The sequence below is a fragment of the Tursiops truncatus genome, chromosome 17 (genome assembly GCF_011762595.2).
Source record: "Tursiops truncatus isolate mTurTru1 chromosome 17, mTurTru1.mat.Y, whole genome shotgun sequence".
Taxonomy (NCBI): Eukaryota; Metazoa; Chordata; class Mammalia; order Artiodactyla; family Delphinidae; genus Tursiops; species Tursiops truncatus.
The window spans coordinates 32746002-32771631 of NC_047050.1; the positions used below are offsets into that span (position 1 = coordinate 32746002).

At 39.0% G+C, this 25630-nt stretch overlaps 1 long non-coding RNA gene and 1 pseudogene across 2 annotated transcripts; one reads left to right on the top strand and one right to left on the bottom strand.

Moving 5' to 3' along the window:
* LOC117308645 (ferritin light chain pseudogene) overlaps positions 1-15284 on the top strand; it is a 119887-nt pseudogene extending 104603 nt beyond the window's left edge.
* Positions 15285-16611: 1327 nt separating this feature from the next.
* Positions 16612-25417, bottom strand: LOC141276908 (uncharacterized). 2 transcript variants are annotated; one of them, XR_012327250.1, is made up of 4 exons: positions 24248-25417; positions 20210-20341; positions 19726-20049; positions 16612-19103 (listed from the first exon to the last, which is right to left on the bottom strand). It is a non-coding gene; the product is annotated as an uncharacterized lncRNA (long non-coding RNA). The 2 variants fall into 2 exon arrangements; XR_012327251.1 differs by lacking the exon at positions 20210-20341 and having other exon boundaries at positions 24248-25416.
* Positions 25418-25630: the final 213 nt, after the last annotated feature.

Sequence of the window (25630 nt, forward strand, 5' to 3'; positions counted from 1 at the left end):
GATAATGGCTAACATTATTTTTCGGTATTTATTGTGTTCCAAGAACTGATAAATTCTTGCATTGTATGAATTTTCTCTTTCACCCTCATAGCAACTCCCTGAGAGAAGTAATGGTATCTCTATTTTATAGATGAGAAAACTGAGGCAAAAACAGATAACATGCTCAAGAGTACTCAACAAGTAAATTTTAGAGTCAAGATTTGAACCCAGGTTCTCAAGTTTTAGATCCCTTACTCATACTCACCAAGCTATATACTGAGGAAGGGGATGAAAGCTGACGCCATTACCTCATGCTCAAGAAGTTAGACAGAAACTTAGCAGGTATGGTTGAAAGAAGACAGGACTTGGAGTCGTAAGTCCAGAGCCTGAGTTATGAGATGAATTCTCCTCTCATCTAGATATAGGTTTGTTTTTAGAAAATGAAGAAGATCACTGCATATTTTGATTGTTAATTTCTGTACTTAATGATTACCAAAGAATGGAATTTTACCAGGGAGCTATTTTGCAATGACATAAATTATTGATTCAAACTCAAACCTTTATTATAAATTATTGATTCAAAATCAAATCTTTATTAAGTCTCCCTTGCATCAGAAGTTTTTCCCACTCTTCATTTCTTTGAAACCCTTTCCTGTCTACTCTTGGCCAAAGCTTGAAGCCTAATTTAACACTTGGAAATAAAATAATGAAATAGTCATAACACAGCAATTCCAATGCCTACTGAAATGGAAGCTCTAAATAATTTTTCAGATAATTTAGGAAATTAAAAATATTTACATCATAGATGCAAAGACAGAAGTTACTTGTGTAATAAATGGTGAGACAAAAAGTTTCTGGTCAAGTAGATTTGTTTATATATGATCACTAATCTGAGTTCTACCCCTGTGCTAAAACCCAGTGACAGGTTGCATACAGCTTCTAAAGGGATAGTTCAGTGCATTGGGTCAAATTCATGCCATAAAATGTGGTATTAGTAGTAGTACTAGAAGACAGAGTGACTGTCTTCTTTGGGACATAGATGAAGACCCCAAGATAGACAATATCAAGGACAAATTATGTAGAATAAGATATTATCTCAGTCCTTGGAACATGTCATCCAGGATAGAACAAGAAGTAGATTTATTATCAAGTACATGAAGCCAGAGACAGTAAGCAATGAGTGGTAGTTGGTTAAAATAGACAGGTTTTAGAAGTAGAGGCACGGATGTAGAAAACAAACTTAGGGTTACCAGGGGATTGTGGCAGGGAGGCTAAATTGGGAGATTGGGACTGAAATATACACACTACTATACATGAAATAGATAACTAGTAAGAACCTGCTCTTCTTATTAGCCCAGGGAACTCCATTCAGTACTCTGTAATGGGCTATTTGGAAAAGACTCCAAAAAAAAAATAAAAGTGGGGCTTCCCTGGTGGCACAGTGGTTGAGAGTCTGCCTGCTGATGCAGGGGACACGGGTTCGTGCCCCGGTCCGCGAAGATCCCACATGCCGCGGAGCGGCTGGGCCCGTGAGCCATGGCCGCTGAGCCTGCGCGTCTGGAGCCTGTGCTCCACAACGGGAAAGGCCACAACAGTGAGAGGCCCGCGTACTGAAAAAAGAAAACAAAAAAGTGGATATATGTACATGTATAACTGATTCACTTTGCTGTACACCTGAAACTAACACAACACTGTAAATCAACTATACTCCAATAAAAAATTTTTAAAAAAACAGGTTTTAAGAACCATAGTCAGGGAGCAGTGTGGATTGGAAAGACCTGGCAAGAAATATTTCTGCATCCTCAGACAATGCTCCCCAAGCTGGCTATTGCAAGGGTAAGCATTTAAGAGATCTTTGACCTAAGGAGGACATGAGATTAACAATCTATCCCAATGTGCATGAATTATTCTCCTCGGTGCTATCAGAAATCAGATGGCATCCTAGAGCAGGGGTCAGCAGATCTTTTTTGTAAAGGGTCAGATAGTAAATATTTTGGATTTTCTGTACCATACGTCTCCATTGCAACTGCCCATCTGCTGCTGTAGCACAGAAACAGCCATGCACAATACGTTAATGAATGGATGCGGCTGTGTTCAAGCCAAACGTTATGTACAAAACCAGGAGTCAAGCGAGATCTGATCAGTGGGCCAGAGTGTGCGGACGCCAGTTCTGGGTCAGTGTTCACAGCTGAATGAGTCATGAGGCCTTAAGTTCCAGTTCTCATTGTACTACTTTCTACCTGGGTGAACTTGGGTTCATCCTTTTATTTATATGGGCCACTGTATTAGTCAAGGTTCTCCAGAAAAACAGAACCAACAGCATGTGTATACAATGTGCCCATATATACTGACAGATATAGATCTAGATATCGATATTGATACCTAGATCTATATCCATATCTATATAAAGATAGAGAAAGAGAGAGAGATTTTAAACAACTGGTTCACACAATAATAGAGGCTTGGTAAATTCAAAATCTGCAGGTTAGGCTGTCTAGAGACTCTCGGAAGAGTTGCAGTTCAATTTCTGTAAGTCTTCTGGCAGAATTCCTTTTTGCGACAGGGAGGTCAGTCTTTATTAAGAGCTTCACCTGATTGGATGAGGCCCATGCATATTATGGAGGATAATCTGCTTTACTCAAAGTCCACCACAAATTTAATTATGAATTTCATCCAAAAACACCATCACAGGGACTACCCTGGTGGCACAGTGGTTAAGAATCCGCCTGCCAATGCAGGGGACACGGGTTTGAGCCCTGGTCTGGGAAGATCTCACATGCCGTGGAGCAACTAAGCCCATGCACCACAGCTACTGAGCCCGTGCACCTAGCGCCCATGCTCTGCAACAAGAGAAGCCACCGCAATGAGAAGCCCGCACACCACAACAAAGAGTAGCCCTCGCTTGCTGCAAATAGAGAGAGCCCACGTGCAGCAACGAAGACCCAATGCAGCCAAAAATATAAATAAATAAAACATAAAAATTTTAAAAAACACAAAAACACCATCACAGAAATATCCAGAATAATATTTGACCAAATAACTGGGCATGGTGGCCCAGACAAATTGACATGGAAAATTCACCACCTAAGCCATAGTTTTGTCACCTGTTACTGAGAAATATGACTTATCTGAGCTATTTTGATACCTAGAAGATACCTTCTAGAGGTAACTCCCTCAGTATTTTACATGGTAGGCAGTAGAGGGAATGAGCCCATTTGCCCAGTCATATGACACCTAAAGGATAAAATTCTGTCTTCTCTCTCCAACCCACAAGGATGAATGCCAAAAATACATCACTTATATCTGCTTTAGCTAACATAGGATAGGTCTGGAACAGACCTATGCTCCCAGTAAGTCTCATGAAATGCTGTTTCATTAAGGAGAGACTTTACTTGCTAAGATTAGAAGCAAAAGAGGGTGGTGGATGAAAAACTGCCCCAGGATATAAGCTCATGCAAGGAAGCAGGAGAGAGAATGGGTATCCGAAGATGTGCGCTCTGAGCCAACACTAATTCCACAGCATCAGGTTATAATTCAGGGAGCCCAACCGCTGGGGTTTTTTTTTCCCCCTTCTTCTTTTCCCCCAAAGAGGGACAAGCATACTGACAAAGGAAGAGCATCAGTCACCACAGATAAATTGCTTTTTAGAGGTGATTTCGCAAATGATTTGGCTCAGTGTAGACTATGATTTGGCTCCCCAAACCATAAGCTAGAGCATTTCATTCCAGGTCCCTCCTCAAATATCCATGATAGGTAAAACTCTGGCATCAAGTAGGTCTTGAAATCTCCCCAGGTGATTATAATATGCAACCAGGGCTGAGAATCTGGAGATGTAGAGCAAATTTAAATTGAACTTTAGTTAAACAGTAAAACAAGCTCTGACTCTACTGGCTGGAGCTAGACAAGGGATATGGATTTAGTGGGATGAGAAGATAAAGGACACCAGGGAGTAAATCAAATGCTTTACACCTGTGCTTAGCTAATTGTTACTCAGATAATTCAGACAATCTTACAGCACCTGAACCCTGAAATTCCTTAGTTCTGTTTAAAAAAAAGGAACTCTTCAAGTAACTGAACTCTGAGAATCATGCCAATCATAAAGAAAAAGAAGAAATCTTATTTTTTGAATTAGTTGATTTCATATATACTGTTTCACTTTCATGATATTAACTAGTTATCTTTCTTTCCATTTTATGTTTGAGGAAAGTAAGGCTTTAAAGTCTCAGTAATTTTCTCAAGGTCACTTGTTAAGGGTGTGGTAGGCAGCATAATGGCTCCTAAAAATGCCCTCACCCTAATCCCTAGAACCCAATAATATGTTACCTTACATGGTAAAGAGGACTTTGCAGATATGACTGAAGTTATAGGCCTTGAGATAGAAAGATTATCCTGGATTACCTCATGGAACAAATCTAATTGCATGAGTCCTTAAAAGCAGAAAACCATTCCCAACTGTAGAAAGAGAAAGAGAGAGATGTCCTAATAGAAGCAGAATCAGAGAGATGCAACATTTTGGGTTTTGTAGGTGGAGAAAGGGGACTCTGAGTCAAGGACTACAAGTGACCGCTGGAAGCGGATAAAGTCCAGGGAACAGAAACACCCCTAAGAGCCTCCAGAAAAGAATGTAGCTCTGCCAACACTTTTTTTTCTTTTTTAACCATCTTTATTGGAGTATAATTGCTTTACAATGGCGTGTTAGTTTCTGCTTCATAACAAAGTGAATCAGCTATACATATACATATATCCCCATATCTCCTCCCTCTTGCATCTCCCTCCCACCCTCCCTTCCCTATCCCACACATCTAGGTGGACACAAAGCACAGAGCTGATCTCCCTGTGCTTTGTGGCTGCTTCCCACTAGCTAGCTCTTTTACATTTGGTAGTGTATATATGTCCATGCCACTCTCTCACTTCATCCCAGATTACCCTTCCCCATCCCTGTGTCCTCAAGTCCACTCTCTATGGCTGCGTCTTTATTCCTGCCCTGCCCCTAGGTTCTTCATAACCATTTTTTCTTTTTTTTTTAGATTCCATATATATGTGTTAGCATATGGTATTTGTTTTTCTCTTTCTGACTTACTTCACTCTGTATGACAGTCTCTAGGTCAATCCACCTCACTACAAATAACTCAATTTCATTTCTTTTTATGGCTGAGTAATATTCCATTGTATATATGTGCCACATCTTTATCCATTCATCTGTCGATCCTGCCAACACTTTTACTCAATTGAGACCAATGTCAGACTTGTAAGGTAATAAATTTACGTTGCTTTGAGTCACTAAATTTGGGATAATTTGTATGAAAGCAATAAAAAAAAATACAGAGGTCCTACAAGAGCCAGGCTATATATTTATACTTAAGTATTTCTGAAATGAATTTAACCTTGTGATTGACAGCAGCAGCAGCAGCAGCTTCCAAGGGATCCCACCACACACCTGAGGCAAAAGGAGCCTAATACAAAGCAGTGACAGCAGCAGGTCACTGCCCCACACTTGGGGTAGAGGGGGACTTGATCTACTGTAGCAGCAGCATAGCCTGAATGGGAACCCATCCTCCTGTGGCACTAGTCCCATCAACATTAGTCTAATCTGCTAGCATCTGCTGTGCCAACAGGCCCAACATATACAAACCCCCCAACTCAGTAGCATTAAGTGAGCCAGGCTCAGTGTTTCCTGAAACTCATATCCAGTTGCACTGGAAATCCAAGATATCACCTACTGTTATGAAAACATAAACAATAACAGAAGACTGGGAACTTCAGAAAGAAAAGGGGAACAATGGAATGGGTGAAAACAAATGGGGTAAATATAAGAGACTATCATTAGCCTCATGAGTTTCTTAAATTCTATATGATGGTCAAAGCAAAAATGATGACACCATCTGATGGGGTTCTCAATGTAGAGAAAGGAAATACTACAGAAAATCATACTTTAAAACTGGGGAATATTAAGAGACCTAAATGGAAGTAAAATTTTGAAACTTCACTTGAAGTAATGAAACACTGATTCCAGTAGGCTATGATAAGTTACATATGTATACTGTAATGCCAAAAGCAACCACTAAGAAAACTATACAAACAGTATACACAAATGATTATAAATGAATTAAATTAAAATGGACTTATTAAAAAATGTTTAAGTAACCCACAAGAAGGAAAAATAAGGGAAACACAGGATTGAGAAACTAAGGTAAAAGACAAAACAAAAAATAACATGGTAGACCAAATCTTTGACATGGCAATAATTACATTAACGGTAAATGATCTAAATAACCAAGTCAAAGACAGAGATTGGAAGAGTAGATTAAAAAATCGCAAGCATGATCCAACTATATACTGTCTATAAGAAGCTTACTTTAAACATCATGATATAGGTAGTTCAAAGTAAAAGGATGAAAATGATATATCATGTGAACATTAATCAGAAAAAGCAGGAATGGCTATATTAATATCAGATAAAGTAGACTTCAGAGCAAAGGAAATTATTAGGGGCAAAGAGGGTCATTACATAAAGATAACAGGAATAATCCACCTAGATGACCTAGTGATACTAAATGTGTGTGCACCAAACAACAGAACTTCAAAATGCATGAAGCAAACACTGAAAAAGGTAAAAGGAGAAAGTTTTAAATCCACAATTATTATTTGAGACTTCAACACAGCAATTTATACAACTACCAGAGAGAAAAATCAGCAAGGATATGGAAGAACTGAAAACATCATCAATCAACAGGATATAACTGACATTTAAAGAACACACTCAGTAAGAGCAGAATACATATTCAAGTGTCCATGGAACATTCACTCATATACCATATACTGGGCGATAAAAAAACATTAGCAGATTTAAAAGAATTAAAATCATAGAGAGTATGTTCTCTAGCCATAATGGAATCAGACTAGAAATCAATAAGAGAAAGACAACAGGAAAATCTTCAATCACATGAAAACTAAACATCACACTTCCAAATAACTCATGGGTAAAAAAGACAGCATCAAGGAAAAAAATTTTAAATGCATAGAATAAAAGAAAATGGAGATATAACAGATCAAAGTTTGCGGAATGAAGTGAAAGCAACGCTGAAAGGGAAGTTTATAGCACTAAATTGGGAAAGAAAATATTTCAAAGCAATAATCTAATTTTCTATATTAAAATAGTAAAAAAGGAAGAGGAAAAAACACTAAACAAGCAGAAAGAAGGAAATAATAAAGATGAAACAGAAATCCATGAAACTGAAAACAGGAAAATAGGGGGGAAAATCAATGAAACAAAAGGCTGGTTCTTTGAAATAAACAATCTAACCAATAAAGATCTAGCAATACTGATAAAGATAAACAGAGAGATGGCACAAATCACAGATATCAGAAATGCAACCAGGGATACCATGACATATCCTGCAGGTTAATGAGGGACAAGTTACTATGAACAAGTCTACACTATAAATTCAAAAATGTAGATGAAATGGGCCAATGTTTCTACACCCAAAACTACCAAAACTCAGCCAAGATGAAATAGATAATCTCAATTTTCCTGTAACCATTAGAAACACTGGTTTTTCATTTAAAAACTCCCAAAAGAAATGTTCAGGCTTAGATGTTTCACTTTTACCCAAGACTTAAAGAATTAACACCAATTTTACATGATTTGATAAGAAATAGAAGTAGAGGGAACAGTTTCTAATTAATTTTATGAAGCCAGTATTACCTTGATACCAAAACCAGACAGGGATAGTATAGAAAGAAGAAACCTACAGACCAATATTTTTTATGAAATTGGCTGAAAAACCCTCAGCCAAATATTAGCAAATTAAATCCAGAAATATATGAAAAGAATAATATACCATGACCAAGTGGGATTTATTCCAGTTATGCAAAGTTGGTTAAATATTTGAAAATTAAACAGTGTAATCCACCATATCCAATAGATTAAGGGGGAAAAGTCATGTGATCCTATCCATTAATGCAGAGAAAGCATTTGACAAAATCCAATCCCATTCATGATTTTAAAAAAAGAAGAAAAAAAACTCCAAGCAAACTAGGAATAGAAAAGGAGCATACTGAAACTCATAAAGATGATCTACAAACAACCTATACCGACATTATATTTAACTGTGAAAGACTGGATGCTTTCTCTGTAAGATCAGAAACAAGGCACCGATATCTGCTCTCACCACTTTTATTAAATATATCACTGGAGGTTCTAGTAAGAAAATAAAGCAAAAATAAATAAATACATAAATTTAAAAGTTAAATTTTTTAAAAGTTTATTTAAAAGATAAAAGGACTATTCCTACTACGTTGCATAGGAAGGAACATATCCTACTGAATGTTGAATAGTAATATATCCTATTATACTGAATAAGGAAAAGTAAAACTGTCTGTATCTGAAGATGAGATGATAATCTAAATGGAGAAAATACCAAGGAATCCACAAAAAGCTTGAGAAATAATATTAGTTTGTAAATGATTTAGAGTACAAGATCACCACAATTTTATCAAATTATATATTAATAACAAATGTGTAGAAGCTTAAATAAAACTATGTGATGCCATTTACAACTGACCTAAATAAATACTTAAATATAAGCCCAATAAGACATTTATAGGACCTCTAGACTGAAAATTACAAAATGCTGATGAAGAAAAATTTTTAAGTCCCAAACAAATAGGGAGACATACCTTGTTCATGGATTAGAAAACACAACATGATAAAGATGTCAATTCTCCCCAAGTTAAGAGGCTTAACACAATTACTCTTAAAATGCCCTCAAGGTTTTTGTGGATATAGACAAGCTTATTCTAAGATTTATATGGTAAGAAGAGGCTGAAGAATAGCTAAAACAACTTGTAAAGGAAGATGAAAATGGGAGGAATTAATCTACCCAATTTCAAGATTTTGCAGTAATGATGGAGGGTAGATACATAGATCAATGGAATGGAATAGAGAACCCAGAAATAGACTGACATAAATACATATAACTTGTTTTTGACAGCAGTGCAAAAGCTATCAAGGAAGAATAGACTTTTCAAAAAATGGTACTGAAACAGTTGGACATCCCTCGACAAAAACAAACAAACAAAAAATGAACCTTAACCTCCACACCTTACACAAAAATTAAATCAAAGTGGATCATAATCTTAAATGTAAAAGCAGAGCATTTTTAGAAAAAAAATAGGAGAAAATGTTTGGCATCTAGAACTAGGGGAATAATTCTTAGACTTGACACCAAAAGTATGATCAATAAAGGCAAAAACTGATAAATTGGATCTCATCAAAATGAGTTAAAAATGCTTCATAGAAGATCCTTTTAAGTGGATGAAAACTCAAATTACACAGTAGGAAAACATATTTGAAAATCCCATATGAGACAAATGACTTGTATCTATAATATACAAAGAACTCTCCAAACAACTTAAAAAAATCCAACTAGAAAATAGGCAGAAGACAGGAACAGACATTTCATGGAAGAGAATATACACACGGCAAAGGAGCACATGAAAAGATGCTCAGCATCATTAGCCATTAGGGAAATGCCAATTAAGACCATAATGAGATGTCAGAGAGTAACTAAAATTAAAGTATAGTGACAACATCAAATGCTGGCGAGTACATAGAAAAATTATATCACATCACTGGTGGGAAAATAAAATGGTTTAGCCACTCTGATCAACAGCTTGACAGTCTCTTTTAATCCTAAAAGTAGATTCACCCTACAACGCAGTAATTGTACTCTTGAGCATTTATCCAAAAGAAACAAAAACTTAATTAAGTTCCCACAGAAACTTACACATAAATGTTCATAGCAGTTTTATTTATAATAGCCAAAAACTGGCAACTACCCAAATGTCTTTCAGTGGATGAATGTTGAAACAAATTGTGATAAAATCTTATGATAGAATACTACCGAGCAACAAAAAGGAACAAATTATTAATATATGCAAAAATTGAAATGAACTTCAAGGGAATGATGCCGAGGGAAAAATTCTGAAAAGCCGATCTCCGAAGATTAAGTAATTCATGATTATGTTTACATATTATTCTTAAAATAACAAAACCGTGGAGATGGAGAACAGATTAGAAGTTGCCAAGGGTTAGAGATGGGGGTAGAAGGTACAGCGGGGGAACTCTGTGAGGTTTTTGTGGTTCCAGTACAAATAATACAGCAATCTTGGTTTTAATCCCTAAAGATTTCTAAAAGCAATTCCTAATAAGAGGTGTCCAGATATTTAGCAATGGCAGATTAGAGGTATAGCTCCCCAACAGAACAACTTCAAAAGAGAACATACTAATTCAATGCATATGTTAATTTCAAAAAAAAGGCCAGTCACAATACTTAGATGGTATATATCTTAACTATATTATTCTAAGTATCCAGCTATACCAGATGGACTAGCAAGATTTTCTGTACATTCAACCTTATTTAAGACAGTAAATCTTATAATAAGACAGTTAAAAAAAGAAAAAGAAAAAAAAACAAACCTCAAGTACAGTTGGATATTCTCATAGGAAGATGAGGTGAAAATATGCAGCAGCGGTTCAAAAGCTTAAGCAGTGGCACCTAAATTTGGTTGTGCATTAGAATCATCTGAAGCACTTTTTAAAAACCCTCACACTGACGGTTGGTCATCGTAGACCAATAAAATCATTTTAAATCTCCTCAGACGATGCCAATGTCTAGCCAGAACTGAGAACCAGCGGACTAAGCAGAAGGGGATGTTTCTACAAAGATCTCTTAACAATAAGTCCTTTCACCCAATCAGATTTACCTCCCCGCAAAGGGCTAAAGAACGCTAGTGTTGTCCATACTTGCTTAGCTTTAATTAGCACTTGTGACTCGCCCAAAACCTAGATCATGTTTCCCCTAAATTTCATGTTATTCCCTACGTTTTTCAAACCCAGGGCTAAGGGGTTTGCCAGGATGAGATTTTAAGTGCTCACACAGGGGAAGTCCCTGGCAAACCAGGACAGCGGTCCCTCTACATTGAAATGTAAAGCATCCTAAATAACCCTGCCACTGCTCCCAGATCCTAGTCTGTGCCAACCAGTGGAGAAAAGGCATTCTCCATTACTACCACGGCAAATGCTGCTGTACTTGCCTTGGCTGGTCCCTATCTTTTCCAGGCACCACTCCCCTTCACCTGCTGGTGGACGCTTTGGCCAGCTGACAATGCAGATATTTTCAAACTTTAAGGTGAATAAAAATCATCTGGAGGGCCTGTTATAACAGAGATCACTGAGCCCCACCAGAGCTGCTGATTCCATAGGGCTGGGACAGGGCCCTAAAACTTGAATATCTGACACATTATCAGGGGACGCTGGTAAAACTGGTCAGGTTGTTACCGAATGCAGGTTCGTGTGTCTGAAGCACAGTGAGGCCAAACAAACCTAAAGGTTGGAGTCTGGAGCAGAGAAAGGTTTATTGCAGGATCGAGCAAGGAGAGGGGTGGCCCGAGTTCCAAAACACCCTGAAATCTCCAAAGGATTTCAGCAAAGCATGTTTAAAGGCCAGGTGAGGGAGGGACGTCCCAGGGAATGTGATCAGCTCGTGCACAATCCTCTGATTGGTTGATGTGGAGGCCACAGGGCAGGTAACATTATCCATCCTTAGGTGCCAGAAGGTCTGGGGGCTACGTGCTCATGATCATCAAGGAGTTAATTTCTTCCATTGGGTGGTGGTTTTTAGCATCTGAAAACTCAAGAAATATGCCTGAGATACTATTATCTGAGTACTTCAGAGAGGAACTACAGCAGAGGATATGGGGGATGGGTCTGTCCTAGGAAGGCCCCATAGGGTACTGCTTGGTTACAAGGTGACCATACTTTGAGAACCACTGCTCTAGTGGCTTGGAATGTTCAGAAAGTAATGGAAGAATCCCTTCCCAGGTCTAGATTCTAGTATCGCCAGCTATTTTGGTGGGGGGAAGGGTAAGTTTTGTCCTTGCTTGGACTTCTGGTTCATTTATATCAAAGCCTATTTGAGGCAGTGCGCTCGGCAGTCCTGCAGTTCTGTCTTTTGCTTCAACAGTGTTTGGAATGAACAGACCCAGGGACGCTCCTTGCTCCAGCCCCCGACCACCCTCCAACCTTTCTTCCTGTCGCAACCTTTGGAATCAGCCACTCAGCTATCCTCAGCCTCCAGGACAGGCCAACACCGTTTTTTGAGCTTAGCTCCTTATCACTGATCAACCACGAGTTCCCAGGTGCGTCAGAATTATTCCATCGAGGTGGAGGCCGCCGTCCACCGCCTGTTCAACATGCATCTGGGGACACTTACCTCTCTCTGAGCTTCTATTTCGACAGCAACAATGGGACTCTGGACAGTGTGGGCCACATTTTTCGCCAACTGGCTGAGGAGAAGTGTGAGGGCGCCCAGCGTCTCTTGAAAATGCAAAACCAGTGCTGTGGCCGCGCCCTCTTCCAGGATGCGCGGAAGCCTTCTCAAGATGAGTGGGGTAAAACCCAGGACGCTGTGGAAGCCGCCATTCTTAGGGAGAAGAGCCTGCACCAGGCACTATCAGATCTGCGCGCCCTGGGTTCCGCCCGCGCAGACTCCCACCTCTGTGACTTCCTGGAGAGCCGCTTCCTGGAGGAGCAGGTGAAACTCATCAAGAAGATGGGCGACCACCTGACCAACCTCCGCAGGCTGGCTGGTCCGCAGGCTGTGCTGGGCGAGTATCTCTTTGAAAGGCTCACCCTCGAGCACAAACAGGAGTCTCTGAAGTCCAGCGGCCTCTGAGGAGCCCCTCTGGCATCAGAGCTTCTGCCTGAAGCCCTGCTCTGCAGCTACTAGGCAGCTTTGTAACCGCCCTGGAGCCCTCTCCCAAGCCTTGGACCAAATGGAAACAATAACGCTTTTTGCAGAAGGAAAAAAAAAAAGCCTATTTGAAACACAAACAGAATAAAGAGGAAAAAAAGAAATATATATATATATATATATGTGTATATATATATTCATGTTTTTTTCCTTTTTTTAAAAATTTATTTTACTGAAGTATAGTTGATATACAATGTTGTGTTAGTTTATGCTGTACAACTAAGTGATTCAGTTATACATATATACAATTTTTCATATTCTTTTCCATTATGGTTAATTACAGGACATTGACTATAGTTCCCTGTACTATACAGTAGGACCTTGTTGTTTATCCATCATATATATAATAGGTTACCTCTGCTAATCCCAAACTCCCAATCCATCACTCCCCCACCTCCCCCTTCCCCTCGGGAACCACAAGTTTGTGTGCTATGTCTGTGAGTCTGTTTCTGTTTCATGGATAAGTTCATTTGTATCATATTCTAGATTCCACATATAAGTGATATCATATGGTATTTGTCTTTCTCCTTCTCACTTACTTCATTTAGTATAATAGTCTCTAGGTCCAGCCATGTTGCTGCAAATGGCATTATTTCATTCTTTTTTATAGCTGAGTAGTATTCCATTTTATATATATCACATCTTCTTTATCCATTCATCTGTGAATGGACATTTAGGTTGTTTGCATGTCTTGGCTATTATAAATAGTGCTGCTGTGAACATAGGGGTGCATGTATGTTTTCGAATTATAGTTTTGTCCAGATATATGCCCAGGAGTAAGATTGCTGGATCATATGGTAGCTCTATTTTTAGCTTTTTGAGGAACTGCCATAGTGTTTTCCATAGTGGTTGCACCAATTTACATCCCCACCAACAGTGTAGAAGTCAGTCAGAAAGAGAGAGACAAATACCGTATGCTAACACATATATATGGAATTTAAGAAAAAAAAAATGTCATGAAGAACCTAGGGGTAAAACAGGAATAAAGACACAGACTTACTAGAGAACGGACTTGAGGATATGGGGAGGGGGAAGGGTAAACTGTGACAAAGCGTGAGAGAGGCATGGACATATATTCATGTTCTTTTAACATATGAATTGCCCCACTTTATCTGTGTGAAATAAGTTTGTTCCCGTTATTGGGCTGCTTCTCAAGCTTTGCTGCTCATTTGAATTACCTAAAGAGCTTTTAAGAAAAACATTGGTGTCTGGGTCCCAGCCCCAGAGATTTTGATTCAGTAGGTCTAGGGAGGAGCCTGGGCACAGGGAGGTCTCAGAGTTCCCCAGGTGATTCTAATGTGCAGCAACTTTGGGAACCACCTCTTGGCTTCAATCCAGCTAGTGATCAGATATTAAATCTAAGACACATGGGCTAGTGCGTGAGCTCTAGGAAGATTCGTGCCAGGGAAAATGATCGATAGTTGTGTTACTTCTCTGAAATGGACTGAAATTTCCAATTAGCATGAACAGGGGAGGGTGAATGGGTGAATGCAATAAGGTGTATCATTTACGTATTGCCCTATGTGTATGGCTAGAAGCTTTTGCAACTGAGGTCTGCCCTACTTTTCATGCTAATGGTAATGCTTGTCCTCCTAATGCAGCTGTAAACTTTATAAGCCCATAGGTAGACAGCATCACAAAATATTTACCCCTCCCCACTGGCCCACTCTCAAGCTTCTCTCCCCTTCCCCAATACACAAATGTACATCAATGCTCTTGAGACCACTATCAACATATTGACCTTCAATTCTTCTACTTTGCAGCTTCCCTCTTATCAGGAGATGTCAGCATTTAGTGCAAGGACAAATGCTTGCCTCTTGGTGAGTAATGTAGGCAATGCCTCCAAGAGACAAATAGCCCTTAGGGAGGGGGAAAAAGTCTTTCAAAAAGGTTGATGCCCAGAGGAGGCATTTTCAGTCATCTCAGCTTAGAGGTCAAATATCCAAAATTAAAAAGGTTAAAAAAAAGAAAAAGAAGAAAGCAAGGAAGAAAAGAAGGAAACAATTTTCTTATCTCATAGTAATAAGGCAGTTTTCCTTAAAAAAAAAAAAGACTTAAGCCATAAATTCTCTTTCCTAATCAAAATGTGCTTTTCCATCTTTAGACTATTCCTCTTATATCCTGTATTATTCATGACGTTTAATTCTTGAAATAGCACATGGCTGAAAACAGAAGCTAACCTCTTGTCCACTATGAATTAATTCTTCTTTTCCTAGGACCTGTCTACAATGTACAATTTGGGGTTTGCCAACATAATTATTTTCTCTGAAATAAGTTACAGCATTTTGCCTTTTCAATATATAGTTATACAATATATTCTTAACACAGCATAGTTAATATAGTCAATATAGTAAATACAACTATAACACACGTGATATGATGCCACTTTGGTGATTTTCTTCATCCATGTAATTCTGAAATTTGACAGTATAGTTTTCATATTCTAATGAGCTGAGTATTACCTTTGCAAGGATAGAAAAATAAAATAAATTCATAATATTCTTGTGTGGTTTGCCCCTGGGGTGGATTACCATAATGGGGGGATATTTGAGCCTTTCCCCAAGTCATTAAAAAACCTCCAGCGAGCAGCCAGCCCCTTGTCCTCTCCAGGGAGTGGGGGAAAGGATCTTTAATCATAATAATCCTGGGGGGAGAAATCTCAGAAATAAGACATCTGCTTCTGTGCCTTGTTGTTTTGCAGAATAGCAATGATTGCTTTAGCAGCTTCTATTGCCATGTGTGTACAATAAGTAAATGAACATAAAATTGAATGAACGCATAAAAGAAGGATAAACCCACCCAGCTTAACAAATCCACTCTCTCACCTGCTGTGCCCTGAAACAGGAAAGAAAGAATCATGGGATCATAAGGATTAATAAAATAACAGTCTCTGTTAACAATATTGACAGGAGGTATAAGGATAATTTGTCTGATGTGGGACCAACAGCTTAACTGCTTAATTCTTTTTTTTTTTTTTAAGGGCAACTCATTCATTTATTGTTTAAAGATTGCAAGACAACTTCTGAATTTCTGTAGCACAATTTAAATGTTTTACTTTTTTGATAAATCAGAGTATAATAGAAAAAACAATTAGTTTCCAGTAATATCTATATCTCTATTCAGAATTAAGTCTTCCACAGACATGTAACCTGGAAACAAAAGCCTGTTACAATAAGCAAAGCTTCAACAGAGCTGCTACTTTTCGGGCCAGGGAAAGGTTCATCCCTATAGGAGGAGGATGTGCTATGTAAAATGGCTGCAAGGTCACAGCCTTGAGGGCGCTGGAAGTCTATTATCCTATCCCACATTAAGTAGTTTGGTGAACTTCAAACGCCCGTTCATCTGCAACCAAGCTGGCAAACTTTAACTGATATTTCAAGCAGGTAAAAAATAAAAGAAATCCTTACACTGATGTTCCTTGATTCACACTGTTAAATGGTTCATTAACATGTAATTCTGGCTAAGAATTACATTTGAGACTCCTTGCTCAGATTTTGGTTAACAGTACAAATCTTTCAGAAATTCAAGTTCTTATTAATCAATAATTTGTCAGCTAGGCTACATTCAGGCATCAGCTGCAACTACAGAATAGGTGCACTGCCTCAGCGCTTTGGAAAGACATAATCTAGAACACTACTAGCAGACAAAATATCTGTTGCTAGACAGCACAGGTGCAGTACAGCAAGACAAAAACATATATTCATGTGTGCCGCGGACCAGCCGGAGAAAGAGGATTTCACCGCCCAGGGTCAGAAGGGAAGGGGTAAGGAACTGAAGTGGCACCGACGAATGGGTGAAGGACCAAGACAACTGATGGTTGCAAGGCAAATTTTATTGCGCTACAGTTGCAGATTATATAGACTAGAAAAAGGAAGGTTGACAGATGGTGGATTACATTATCTACAGACTGTCTCAGCTCAAGGTTAACTTCCCTGGGAGAAAACCCATAAACCCAGAAGCATCAAAAATAACCTGCATGTGCAGGGGGAAGACAGCTTTGCTTGTCTCATTTTACATTCTTTCTGATCTCTGGGCCCTGGTGATAATTTATCTCCCATGGAATGGAACAAGGAGGGGAACAAGTAGGGACAGTCCCTTCGAGCAGCGGCTGCATGCCTGGCATGTCCTTACCTGCTCTCAAGGCTGACTGCTTCCCACAGGTCCCCCTTTTTTATTTTTTAACTTTTGCTGCAAAATAATTCCATGAAGTTTAGTGCCGAGAGTAGTATACTGTTGCATGAGGATACGAAACAGACATGAGAAGATTAATATCAATAATAGGCAAATTATGGCCAGGGTAATAAATCCTGACAACCTTCCGGTAATCCAAGACTGAGGATTTAACCACTTTAAATGGTCCAGTAAAGTTTGAATTACATCTTCTGGCGAAACATCATCAAGATGTGTATTTTGTATATCCTGAATTTCAGCATTTAATTTCTTAAGATCAAGACTAATATTATTATCTGACCAAACACTCAGCAGATGCATTTTTACTTTTTCCCATTCCCAAATACAGTCACTGTACTTTTAAGGAGTAACACACATCCATGTATACTTTGCATGACAAGCTAGACGCATCCTCAATTTTAATGCTGCCATCTGATCTCCAATCCCCAAAATTGCGTTTTTAAATTCATCTAACTTGTTATTAATCTGTAAATATATGTGACTTTGTAAAGATAAAGCAAGACTGCTATGTTGAGATAACTGATTAGCAAAGTGAGCATGATGAATACTCTGTGAAAGAGCAAGACCGGCAGTAGCCACGGTAGCAGACAGAGCAGCCAACGCAAGTAAACTTACTATTAGCCACCCAAGAAATTGCCTCCTCTCTGCAAGGCTTTAGAGAGTTCCACCCATGCCTGTACTCCAGTATCTTCATACCAAGGTTCTCTCAGATGTACAGGCACCATAACATACATGGGTTGCTTTAGTATAAGCACAGATTGCGTTCCTGCAGAAGGGAACATACAACTGCTAAAAATACAATTAACACAGCTAATATTATATCCTCCTTTGGAAGAATTACCAATGTTAATAGAACCACACAAAAGTGTATATGGAGGAGCAACACAAGTTATAACAGGTGTATTGGAATAAGTTAGAGCTAGTTTCCATATATCCCAGTTCTTTTGAAATGTGATAAACCTATCTATGATGGGAAAAGAAGAGATAAGAATTGACACCTTGGTATAATCTATAGTACACCATATTTGGTTATTATTCCAAGATGCATTGCAACGTTCAAAAGTGGATCCAGGAAAGTTAACGGTCATAAAGGGAGGAAATTGATTTTTTGATTTTCTGTTAAGCATAGTAACCTTATGTCCAGCTATAAGTATCCCTTGTCCTCCAAGTAAACGCTTCATACAGAAATAATTCCCTGAATCTTCACCTGTAACCTTGGCTATAGTAATAGCGGAATCCCTAAGTGGTGAGGCGCATGAGATTTGACCTCTAACATTAATAGGTTGCCCATTTTATACCAAATGATGGTATCCTTAAGATACTCTCGTCAGCTGGTAGCCGGGCATGTAAGAGTAATGTTGGTTCCTGTAAAACGAAGGATGCCTGGAGAGCCTGACAAACTAATTGATTGATCCGTTCCCTCATAAACATCTGTATGCTCATAACTAATAGCCTTTACACGTCCAGTTTCCAGATTCAGTGGGCTAAGACAGACAGGATGGGTACTAAGCCAGTTAGTATAATTTACAGACATATTGATTTGTTTTATATTCCCAATAAGAGGCCCATAAACACTTATCATTGTAAAATACAGGAAACTCTGCTTCAGACCAAGATATGGGTTGTAATAGTGGAGGATCAGGTACATAGGCCCAGTAAGTTGCTGCATTAACAGAGGGAACACATGAAATGGTTGCCAACATAACCAAAAATAAAGTTACAGGTGTAACAGGATTATTCTGTTGTTTCACTGACTCTTGAGCTCATGAAACCAGTTGTTTAATTTGTCCCCAAGTTGGAACATCACTCCTTTGAGTCGTCCTGGCAAGTGGTCTCCTCTTCTTCTTCTTTTTCTCAATCAACACTGTCAAATTTTCGGGAGAGATGCAGAGCTTCTTCATCTTCTGAACTAGGTGAGCTGTGGCAAGCCATCTATTTGCTTGACTAAGCGCTCAGGAAGCCAGCAAGGTCCAGGCGCTGATCTGGGAAAGATACACACGTGACCACGTCCCCAAATCAACACAGGATCAGGACCACGCCAAGTGCTGGTTAACGGATCTTTCCAGAGGACCTCCGGAGATTGAGAGGCCAATCTTGGCTCAGCCACCAACCTTCCCCCTGCAGAGCAGCCAAATTTGTCAACAGTGAGAACATTTAAAATAAACAGAGCATCATTTATAAGGTTATGTGGCGTTGTTCTATACAATTCCCCCCTTTTTATTTTTTCAATAGTTAGCTTTAAAGATCTATTTGCACGTTCTGTAATACCTTGTCCTTGAGGGTTATATGGAATGCCTGTAATATGGGTAATTTTGTAATGAATTACAAAATGTTGCAAAAGCAGCGGGCCCATTATCTGTTTTAATAATTTTGGGAAGGTTCATGAAAGCAAAACAGTGTAATAAATGAGTGATAACATGTTTAGTAGCTTCTCCGGTCTGTGCTGTAGCACAGAGGAAACCAGAATAAGTATCGATAGTGACATGAACAAACTGTAATCTCCCAAAAGACGGGATATGAGTAACATCCATTTGCCATAAATGTCTAGGTAATAATCCACGAGGATTAACAACATAATGTGGAATAGGAAGGTGAGGTAAGCATTGTGGGCATTGCTTAACAATTTGTGGGGCGGCTTCACGAGTAAGGGAAAATTGTGTGTGTGCAATGTAGCCGCTGACTGACGGTGTAAAGTGTGCAACTGCTGTGCTGCTTGTGAAGCAGTTTGATCATAACTTACCATAATATGAGGGTGTCCAGGACATGGACCATGAGTATCAAGAGTATGGAGATAATGAATGCAGTATATTAGCCATTCTTGACAGCATGACGAACGGAAAGGAGGAGTACGGTAAATTGGGACATGTCCTGCTTTAGGGAAAAGAGATTGAGGAGGAGGAGTAACTTCAACTCTATTCTTGGGAGGAAAATGTACAGGATAAAGATCACGTTTAGATCGAGTTAAAACATCTGCAGTCGCATTAAGTTTAGTCAATGGACCAGGCAAGTTAGAATGAGCACGGATATACAGACCTGCAACAGGACCATCACGGGAACGAATAAGCTGTTGAAGCAAACGAAAAGAGGATGATAATTCAGGGTCATTAGTATGTCCTATGCTCGCAGTCTCCAGAAGAAATCACAAGCTAATAAGATATTTACTATCAGACAACAAATTAAAAGATACAGAAGGCAAATGTTTAAAAGACATAATGACAGCATACAGTTCAACACGTTGAGCTGAAGTCAAGGAAGTTTCTTTAACGAGGTTTGTTCCGTCGTCAATGATTACAGTAGCCACTCCTGAAGAAGAACCGTCCGTAAAAACCAAAGGTACATGAGGGACAGGCTGTTGCCTAATTATAGAAGGAAAGATATGAGTTAAGTTTGCTGAATTGGATCAATTTATCAGCAGGGTAATGGCATTCCAAGGTACCTGAAAATCCTGCAAGAGCAAGACCCCATTCATTACTATGTTGAAAAAGCCAATTTTGTGGACTAACTGAATAAGGGATAATAATTTGAGAAGGTTCTATACTTATAGGTTGTAAGCATCTAGTTCTACCTTGCATTATTAAATTACTAATAAGTTCATAATAAGGGTTAATAACTTTAGAGGGTGTAGATTTCATATGAATCTATTCAATAATTCCAACAGTTTGCCATAAGACGGCAGTAGGCACATGAGGAGTTGGACAAATTATTAAGAAAATTGGAAGGTGAGTATGAATTCTAGTTAATTGTGTAGAACTGATAGATCTATTGACTATTTGTAAAGCTTGAAATCCTTCTGGAGTCATAGAGCGTGAAGAAGAAGGATCTGAGTCACCTTTAAGAATATCAAACAAAGGCTGTAATTGAGCAGTAGTAAGTTTTAAGGCAGGCCTTAGCCAATTAATATCTCCAAGTAATTTTTGAAAAGCATTTAATGTTTTTAAATTATCAACTCGAATTTGCAGTTTTTGAGGCCTAATAGTAGTGTTATCAATATATTTTCCCAAATATAAAAATGGAGATTGTCTTTGAATTTTTTTTGAGGCAATGACCAAGCCAAATGATTGTAAGGACTGTTGTAAAAATTGAAAAGCAGTCTCTAATAAAGAAATATTATCAGTGGCTAAAAGTATATCATCCATATAATGTATGCGATATAACGATGGAAACCTTTTTCTCACAGGAGTCAAGGCCTGAGCCACATATTTTTGGCATAATGTAGGACTATTTGCCATGCCCTGAGGCAATACTTTCCATTGAAATCTCCTCATGGGTTCCTTAAAAATTAAGGCAGGCAAGCTAAAAGCAAAATGTTTTCTATCTTCAGGAAACAAAGGAATAGTGAAAAAACAATCTTTTAAATCTACAACTAAAAGATGATAATTGTGTGGTATGGCTGTTGGAGAGGGTAGGCCTGGTTGAAGAGCTCCCATTATTAGCATAGTTTTATTAACAGCTCTTAGATCCTGTAATAACCTATATTTTCCAGATTTTTTCTTGATAATAAAAATAGGAGTATTCCAAGGACTACTGGAAATTTCTAAATGCCCTAATTGTTCCAGTACTAATTGTTCTGCAGCTTCTCATTTCTCCTTTGTGAGGGGCCATCGGTCCACCCATACAGGGTCATCAGTCAGCCAAGTAATTGGATCAGCAGTGAGTGGAGAATCCAAGGCCCCTAAGAAAAACCCAAACCTTGTCTATCATTTTTTATTTTCACATCAATAGGATAGACAGTTCCTTGTTGATTTGTTCCCAGCCCTTTTGTGGGAAGAAATCCTTGATCCAACATCATATTAGAGACTTGAGAGTTTGGACTATAAAGTAATACTCCCATTTCTTTTAATATATCTCGGCCCCAGAGGTTTAAAGGCAGCCCAGGCAAAACATAAGGCTGGAAATATCCTGAATGGCCCTCACTATCTTGCCATAAAAAAAAACTGACTACTTTGCATAGGAGAAGAACTTTGTCCTACTCCGTGAAGTTCTGTAATAGTAGGACTAATGGGCCAACGTTTAGGCCAGTGTACCTGCGTCATAACAGAGACATCAGCTCCAGTGTCTAACAAACCTGAAAAAACCTTTCCATTAATGGTTCATTTCATTTCTGGACGTTCTTTCCCTATCTTCTGAATCCAGTAGGCAGCATTAGACGATCCAAAAGCCTTTGTTTCTCTCTTTTGATGTTGTAAAATTTGTCCATGAGGTACAAAGGGCAAAAGTAGCAATTGTGCAATTTTATCACCAGGAGAAATAGTTATTATATTTTTAATAGTTTGTGCCATGACTTTTATTTCTCCTTCGTAGTCAGAATCTATGACTCCTGGCATAACAGTTAAACCTTTCATGGTGACACTACTTCTTCCCAATAATAGTCCCATCAAACCCTTGGGTAAAGGTCCACAGATCCCCGTAGAGAGGGCCTGAGGACCCATTTCAGGAGTTAATACATATCGGGCGGAGGTACTGAGCTCCAGTCCTGCGCTTCCTGGTGTTGCTCTGGAGAGCGAGGATATTGTATGTTTTTGTTTTTGCTTAATGTCTGATTGATAATTTGAGGAGGATACACAGACATTGCGCTTATTATTTGTTGGGGCCGGGGAAGGCCCTGGGAAGAGTTTCCCGACAGTGGTGGCCCATCCTTGTGGGCCACTGAGCAACAATCTTGTGCCCAATGTTTTCCCCTATTGCATTTAGGGCATAAACCAGGGATTTTCTGACCATCTGGAGGTTTTTGAGTAGGGAAGGAAGGACTAGGGTTAGAATTAAAAGATCTACATTCTCTAGCAAAAGGACCTGCCTTTCCGCATTTAAAACAAGTCTTTGTTTTCTTTTGATTGTTTTTAAACCCCACTTTAGTTAATGCTGCAGCCACAGCAGCACCCTGTATATAAGTAGGCCCAATGTCTGCACAAAGGTGAATATAATCCTCCAATGTTCCCCGTTTTCTCCAAGGTCGAATCGCAGCCTGACACTCATTATTAGCATTTTCAAAAGCAAGTTGCTTAACTACAATTGTACCAGTGAGTCCGTCCACAATGAGTCTCCCCACCGCCTGTGACAACCTATCTACAAAATCAGCATATGGTTCATCAGGTCCCTGTCTAAGTTTTGAAAGATCTTCAGTTTTGTGTGTAGAAGGACATTTCCTCCAGGCTTGTAATGCCAAATGATTTATTTGAGGATAAGCAACAAAGGCATAAGTTAATTGATCTTGTAAAGAAAGATATTGTCCTTCCCCAATCAGCATATGATAATCAACTGGAATATTATGGGCAGCATTCTTTTCTGCTTGTTCAGCAGCCCGTTCATAAAAATCAAACTTCCATATTAAATAATCTCCACCATTTAAACAAGCTCGTGCAATAGACTTCCAATCAGCGGGGGGAAGAGCTTCTCCTGTCAACCACAGCAGTAGTAAAAGGAGCAGTGGGCCCATATTGAGCACAGGCAGATTTTCAATCTTTCAAAACTTTCAAAGGGAGAGCCTGATGCTCCCTAGTAGCTTGTTGAGGATTATTAGGATCAGGTCTTTCTATGACGGGACAACAGAAAATAGGATCTTCTCCTCGTTTTATTGCTCCTTGTACAGCGCGCTGCAAGGGACTCAGCATTTTTACAGATGCAGATTTTTGAGGAAGACAGTCCTTATTAACCTGCAGCTTTTTCACTGACTTATCTATCACAGCCATTAGAAAATCATCCTCAGGATATTTCTCTCTTTTATGTTTACAAGCCTCATCTGTTAAGTCAAAATGTTCCTCTTCATCTAAAATATTTAAATTAATTAGCTCTTTCGGTTTAGGAAGTGGCGACACAGTAGTTGATAATACAGTCTCTCCTTCTGTCAGAGGCTTATGTTTTTCTGACTTTACATTCAAATCAACACTATCATGAGAAGAATCTAAACATATTTTTATCAGATTCCACAAACTATATGTAACAACAGGAGTATGAGTAGGCCCTCGAGACTCGTAATAATTTTTTAAATCTTCTCCAACTTTCTGCCAGATTTCTATGTCAACAGAGCCGCCATCAGGAAACCAGGGAGATACACCATGGATATGCTGTAAAAATTCAGTCAACAATAAAGTTCAGAAACTTTATTACCCCGAGCTCTAAGCATCAAAAGTAAAACCTGAGCAAATAATTCATACATCTTTGAGCCCTTTTGCCCCATCTTATTTTACTTCTGACTATTGCCTTATGCCTCTATTCGTTTCACTTTTACTGGTGGCCACACATATTTTGCATAAGGGTTCTCTTACCTGCACTTTCTTTTTCTTTTAATTGCCTTCACGCTTCAGGTCCCTGTTCGAGTGCCACTTGCCGCGGACCAGCCGGAGAAAGAGGATCTCACCGCCCAGGGTCAGAAGGGAAGGGGTAAGGAACTGAAGTAGCACCGACGGATGGGGTCAGAAGGACCAAGACAACTGATGGTTGCAAGGCAAATTTTATTATGCTACAGTTGCAGATTATATAGACTAGAAATCGGAAGGTTGCCAGATGGTGGTTTACATTATCTACAGACTGTCTCGGCTCAAGGTTAACTTCCCTGGGAGGAAACCCATAAACCCAGAAGCATCAAAAATAACCTGCATGTGCAGGGGGGAGACAGCTTTGCTTGTCTCATTTTACATTCTTTCTGATCTCTGGGCTCTGGTGATTTATCTCCCATGGAATGGAACAAGGAGGGGAACAAGTAGGGACAGTCCCTTCGAGCAGCGGCCGCATGCCTGGCATGTCCTTACCTGCCCTCAAGGCTGACTGCTTCCCACACGTATGTTGCCTTGTTTAAGCCTCAAGCCCTCGATCCTTTGTTGAAATACAATAATTTCATTCCTATGGTTTTCAATACCAAAAACTCAACCTCCAGGAGGGCTAAAGTCTAATTTGTACTCCAAACCAAGTAGCAGTGCAGTTCGCTACTACTGAGACTGAATCCATAAAGACTTCAAGACCACGTCCAGAAGACAAGTTATTATATATAATACCCTAGAAGGTCTGAAACATAATTATCATATACATAGCTGGTCCTTCAGAGCTTTTTACCTATAACATGTTTTTTGATGAAAGTTATTTAATGTACTGGAGATAACTGTGACTTACTGATCAAATATTTGAATACTTATACTTACCTGGGATTTCATTTCTGCTGAAAGAAAAAGGTAGAACAGGACTCACTAAAACAAACAAACAAACATTAGAAATGAAAGTAAAAATCTTAACACACACTATGACTTTTGGAAGCAGCATAGAGGGGCAGTCAACGGTAAAACACTGGTGAAATAGGTCAAAACTCTAGGCCAAAAATCCATTATTATTATCATCAGTGACAGTACCACAACTGTGCCCTTCAGAATTAATAATCACTCCTAAGAATCTTCATTTGGCACCAGATGATGCGGTTAAGAGAAACACTCTGGGAGGTTTTGAATCAGACTTGGTTTTTTGTTAGCCAAGTTACAGGAGAATTTTTAAAGTAGGGGGAAGGGAAGAAGGAAACGGACCAGGAAAAGAATTTAAGCCATCATCTATAAACCAACAAAGCACTGATAGTTCCGAACATTATGTCAGACACTAAAATGACTGATATAGGCTCAAGTGGTTTACAAAACCTATAAAAAGACTACACCAGCAAAGTCCCCATT